Source organism: Drosophila mojavensis, unplaced genomic scaffold (genome assembly GCF_018153725.1).
Source record: "Drosophila mojavensis isolate 15081-1352.22 unplaced genomic scaffold, ASM1815372v1 contig_80, whole genome shotgun sequence".
NCBI lineage: Eukaryota > Metazoa > Arthropoda > Insecta > Diptera > Drosophilidae > Drosophila > Drosophila mojavensis.
In genome coordinates this window covers 16,823,058-16,829,390 of record NW_025318906.1, presented here as the reverse complement: position 1 = coordinate 16,829,390, position 6,333 = coordinate 16,823,058, and the positions used below count along the sequence as shown (strand labels likewise).

The window sequence follows — 6,333 nt, the reverse complement described above, 5'->3', positions numbered from 1 at the left end:
TGGGGACACTTATCGAAAACGTTGCTAGCTCATAATTGACTCGAATCATGTTCGCAATATGCATGCGTGTGGACTGACTGATTGAATGATTGATTGATTGAGCGAAGGCAGCAATCGGCTGAATGCAATGCAGAAATGCCTCCCGCGTGTTTTACTGGCAGAGGAGAGAGAGTGTGTGTGTGTGAGTGTGTGTGTGGTACGCTTGGCTTTCATTTCCTTTGCCGCCTTTTGTGGCCTGCGGTCATATGCATAACGGGCCGACTATTTCTCTTGAACGCCCACTAACTCTTCACCTGTCGCCTCCTGCCGCCTGTCTCCTCCCACTAGCTCTCCTTCCCTATGCTTACGTATAATTGCGTTTATTGTGCGTTTGAGATTTGTAATTCGGCTCTACGTGTGTGTGTGTATGTGTGTGTGTGTGTGCGTGTGTTGCCGTGTTGATTGAAAATGGCTTAAGTAATCGGCAGTTGATTGGTTGATTTGATTGTTGTTGCTATACGCATGGAATTGTTCTGCGTGTGTGTGTGTGTTTGTATGTGTGTGTGTGTGTGTGTGTGTGTGTGTGTGTGTGTGTGTTTGTATGTGTGTGTGTGTGTGTGTGTGTGTGTGTGTGTGTGTGTGTGTGTTTATGTTGCTGCTGTGTCTGTTGAATAGCGCGGATTATCTTTATAGTTATGGCCATGGCTGTGGGTTTTGCCTCAGCCTATAGTCGCCGTAAATCTTGTTACAATATCTCAGTCCAAGTGGGCGGAACTAAGAGCACTGTTTAAATAGCAGTAAAGCGCTTATTGTTTAGACCATGAAAGCATATTGAAGTGAAGGCCGCCTTAAAGCCAGCCAGCTAACACAATATGTTTCCATGTATATATTATGTGAGACTCTGAAGTAATCAAAAGTCTTTGTTACTATCACATCAAATATGTATATAAACTAATTCACATTTCAAATGAAATTCTCAGTCAGGTTAATTAAATTTCTCAGGCAGCTTGTTCGGGTGCTCTTATTAAATATTCACAATTGCTGCGATTTAGATGGAAATCAAGTGAGATTAGCCACTCTTAGATGTGTTTGCCTCGGCGAGTCTCAATCGTTTCGCACATTTCTTGAGCATTTCTTTAGCATTTCTATGTCAGCTGCAACTTTCAATGCGTCTGCAGCAGGAACCCTGACCCAAATGCATTGGCGGGCTGCCTTTGGTATGGCTGTTGGGTGAACTCTTTTTTTTTTTTAACCAGAAATAAGCTGCAGGCGCTGCCTGGCGGCTCCTTCTCTTGCTCTCTCTGTGTGTATGTGTGTGTGTGTGTGTGTATCGCTACAAACATTTTTGCGGATGGACGCAGAAACGAGGACCACTTTGTTTCGAGCAGCTTAAAGAGACGAAGCCGAGGAAGGCAGCAGGTGAATGCAGGTAACGAGTTGGGCTTCCAAGGTGTGAGCGGGGATGGGGGGAGAAAAGAAAAGCCAAGCTGGCAAACGGCAAACGAAAGAAACGTAAAATGCCGCAAAAATGGCGCAAAAGAAAATCCACTTTTACCGTAAAAGTGCTCTGTGGCAACGATGTTTTTGTTGTTGTTGCTGCCTTTGGAAAAAAGGCAGCCATTAGCTGACCTGAAATGCTTGGCCCGGCTTTGAAGTGGCGCTCTCCCTCCCTCCCTCTCTCTCTCCCACTCTCTCTTAGTGGCTTCATATGCACTTCAATATTTAACATAAACAAATATAAACAAACTACATCAAGTGTATAACAATGAACATGTGTGTGTGTGTGTGTGTAAGCCTCGAGTGTGTAAACATATATATGCGCGTGTGTGTGTGTGCGACTGTTTGCTGTTTGCATTTCTTTAGTGGCAAAGCTGACAGTTCAAATAGCAAATCTGTCTGCTTCTGTTTCGGCTCCAAGAATGACAAAAATAAATTATAAAAACTTGTTGAGTTTGCTTATGCTAAATATTTAATGTCTCACAGCAAACAGACGCGTATTTACCAAAGTAGATTAACATCTATGGAGGTCTTTTATTGTCTCTTAAGAAAATTTAAATTTATTGAGTTTGTTTGCCTGTCTCACGTTTACAGTGTGAAATGCGTTTTAGTTCTTATGAAATGTATGTTATTTTTGTTTTTTTCTTAACATCATACAGATTGAAATATAAATAATAAAATACTAGTATATGATAAAATATTAATACAATAATAATAAATTATTAATTATGAATAATAATTGCATTCAGATTTATTAAAATATTAATATTTATGATATTTTCATTATTTTTTGTAATAATAAAAGTAGCCTTATAAATTATTAAACAATACCATATGATATAAGATAATAATTATCTCAATATACTTATTAATTACTAATATACAATATAAGAGAAACTAACTAAACTACATATAAGAGAAACTAACTTCATTTTAGATTATCATTAACTTCATATAACGTGTTTGATGGAGTAGAATATCATATATAAATATATATTTCTTGATTTCAACAGCGATGCAGATTATCCATAGTTAAGCTAAAAACTTAAAAAATACTCTTTCTTTAATAATGACTCTTTCTAATATTCTTAATAATCGACATAGTGTTTAATTCATCATTTTAGTATTTTTAAAGCCTTGCTTTACCATATGACATAAATATTTATTAAGAAAATTGAATGCTTGAATTATATAAAAGTCTTCCAACACCGTCCTTTGGCTATGCCATAGTTCTCCTGTGAGCTGATTAAATTAGAAATTTTTAAATTTTGATAATGAGATGTCATCTATAATGAGGTTGGAGCTCTGGGATTAAAGTTTCGTTAAAGAGTCACTGAGATATGAGTTATCAATTGATTCATTAAATAATGGAATAGATTTCTCTTCAAGACAACTCAGACCCACAGCCAATTTCAACTGTATTTCATCTCTATCAATTAGTCAGAAATGCTTAAATATGCTTGAAAGATCAGCACTGATTGCACTTCTTGTCAGAGTATCTTGTTTTGCCTGAACGTCACATAACCAGCTCAGTGAGTTGATTGCGACCGGTAGCAGTTGCAGCATCTCAGTAGCGGACAGCCCGTCACCTGCCAGATAGCCAGATAGCCAGATCCCAGGCTAGAACGTTGGGTGGCCAATTTTGAGTGGTTGGCAACGTTGCGAAATCAAAACGGCCATGATTAATGTCAACACAATTGACATAAAGTGCTGAGCGGCTGCAGCCAAATGTGAAGCCCATGAAAAGCAGGCGGAAAAACTCGAGTCGCAGTGAAGATGCAATTATTGATGGATTATTTACTGTCAGCACTGTCCGTTATGACACTGAGCTATGGACACAGGGCGGTCAATCGCTCAGAGTGTGTCTGTGTCTGTGTCTGCGTCTGGAAAATGTCTGTGTCTGTCGTCCAATGACAATCGCTAGACAAGAGGATCGAGCGCCTACTCCTTATGCTGCGTGCTCCAGGCGTGGGGAGTGCATTGCATTTTCTTAGACATTTCAGCTGACTCTGCAATTTACGACCGCAATTATATTCTGTGAGCGACTGGATGCCAGTCAGCCAGCCAGCCAGGCAGCCAGGCCGTGTGGCAGGCGTCATTAGTATTCAATATTCAATAACTTGCATTGATGCATTAATTGCGCGTAATCGCTCGCCATATAAATAACGAACAAATGATGGAACACACAACGCCCCAAGACCAATACTAAGATCGAGTCCAAGTCCAAGTCCAGGAAGTGAGGAGTCTTCGGCACGTCTCATTTGCATACATAGCGCATATTTGTGTAATTATGCGTGGAATTACTGCTGGGGACACGGAGTCGTAGGACTACATAGAAGGGAATCGCTTTCGGTAGCTGTCATCAGGCAGCGCATAGCTTCTTGTCATGCCGTGAGACTTTTGCCGCCACTCGTCTCCATTTGCCGTTAATTATTTTGACAGCATTTACATGGAGACGAAGACAGAAAAAGAGAGAGGGAGAGAGAGAGAGACGGGCCAGATGTGTGGAGACCACCAACAATGTCAATCGATAAACGTTGAATCGCACTCTATATGATAATGCCTAGCCTTATGCCCTTCTAATTGATAATTTGTGTTTGAGGTGAGTTTTTGATTTGGCCGACAGCCAAAGCATTTAATATGCACAACATCGAATGAGAATTTGTCCCTCCAAAACGGAACTTGATTTTTCTATTTTCTGCATAAATTTAGACAAATTTCTTTTTTGGTTACTGCCTAACGGTTAAATAATTACGTGGGTGGGTCCATAATCAATTATAAAAGAAATCAATAAATAAGTCAAATTAATTAATACAACAGTAAAAATTATTTAAATATTATGCGTAATTTTTAGTTGTTTGAAAATAATTTAAAGAGCCAGTTAAAGTGCTGAGTCGATGAAACTTATATATATATTGACACTGATCTTCTATTTCCAGGCATAAAGAGTGTTTATAAATATAATTGCTTTACCTGACCATAAAAGTTCTACTTAGAATAATCTTACTTCTTTCTAAGAATATGCAGTTGGTAGCAGTAAAAAGGAACTATTAGTTTGTTATCTTTATATGTGCAATACGATGCCTTTGATAACACTTTGATATTCAACAGTCAACAGTAAAGATATGAAATTAATTGACTGCTAATGGAAAGGTATTCATATATATACCTTATATAGCTGTAGAAAACCCATTTAGCTTAGTTTTAACCCATCGATAAGATATTGACAAAAATTCCATAATGAAACGCATGATAAATAAAACTTATGTTAAAGTGAAGTGAAACTGACATAATCAAATATATAAAACGTCGATATAGATTTGAAAGTATTCAAAGATCATCAGCGGCGTATGATATATATGCAATATATATTATTATTAAATGTTTGATATAGTATATAAAAAAATATTTAAAACAAGCTATAAACATTTTTCGATGTAGATTTTCCCTCTAAAGTTCACAATGAAATTTTATTAAAAAAAAAAACAACAACAAAAAAAAGAAATGCAAAAAGAGATATGTAAATATAAAATATTTTTTAACTCATTTTAATATTAAATAAAAAAATATTAATTAAATAAATAAAGCAAAAAAAAAAAAATTTACTTGTGCGTCGGCCGGGAATCGAACCCGGATCAACTGCTTGGAAGGCAACTATGCTGACCATTACACCACCGACGCCGCTGGGGGCACCCGATCAAAGTACAGGATATGAAATATCTGAAACTTTCTAAGTCAGGAAATATTTTAGGCATACCTAAATATGAATTGGTTTTTAATTTGAATTTAATAACTTGTGTTCAGCTCATATGAGATAAGATACGCCTTCATTCAAATGAATTATGTTTTCAGTTGGAGTTAATTAATTTCGAGTTGTTTGTTTGAGAAAATAATTATATTTGTCAACATTTTGCACATGTTGTGCATTTTGCACTTTGGCTCTGTCGAGAGTCGTGTTTGGATAAACAAATAGAAAATGATGCTTGGCCAGAGGCACAAAATAAAATGCAATTTATGATGATTGCTTATTTGCATTGCGAGTAATTTGTTAAATTTGTTTGCCCACTCGCTGGATGTCTGCGTCGACGGCTCTTGTAGGTGTTGTGTAGGTGTCAAAAGGTCAATTGCTGTTGTTGTTGCTGATGCTGTTGCTGTTCCAGCTGCCTATGCTTAAGATTGTGTAATGTAAAATGCCAGCAACCAAATGCTTTAATCATTTTTTTTATGCTGTCTGACAGCCCAACATGTTGTGTGTGCGTGTGTGTGTGTATGTGTGTGTGTGTATGGCATTTTGCCAGGCATTTTGACAAACTTATTAAAAAAGTTTTGCCGGCTGCAAAATATCATCATTAAAAGCAACGCAGCTTCTCTGATGGAGCTCGTCATTGCCAGACATTTGCTCGAAAGTTTTGTAGTTTTTTAATTAGGAAGTAATATGTGCGACTATGCAAATGGGCGTGGCAGCTTAATATGCAAATAGTTGGAGCTGCTTTTGTCATATATATTATATAGAAAATAAAACAGATTTTTTTATATACAACAGTTTTGCTAAATACTTTACAAGAATATTTGAAAAAAAAAAAAAAAAAATTGATAAAAAATTATTTTTTAATATACATGTATAAATAATAAATCTAATAATAATTTAAAAAAATACAGTATATTTTATATAGTATATAGTTTGTATATAATAGTATATTTTATTTAACTATATTTTTTATTTAATTTGATTTTTTTAAATCTCAAAATATTTAAATTAATGTAAATATTATTAGAGAAATAATTAATTTGCAATTGAGAAAAATTTTTAATTATTTAATGTCTTCGTTGTTTTTATTTAATAAAAATACGACACAA

General features: G+C 36.0%; 1 non-coding gene across 1 annotated transcript; it reads right to left on the bottom strand.

Annotated features, from left to right (window-relative positions):
- Positions 1-5,085: 5,085 nt before the first annotated feature.
- On the bottom strand, positions 5,086-5,157 carry Trnag-ucc. The gene has a single exon. It is a non-coding gene; the product is annotated as a tRNA-Gly (tRNA).
- Between the last annotated feature and the right edge of the window lie 1,176 nt (positions 5,158-6,333).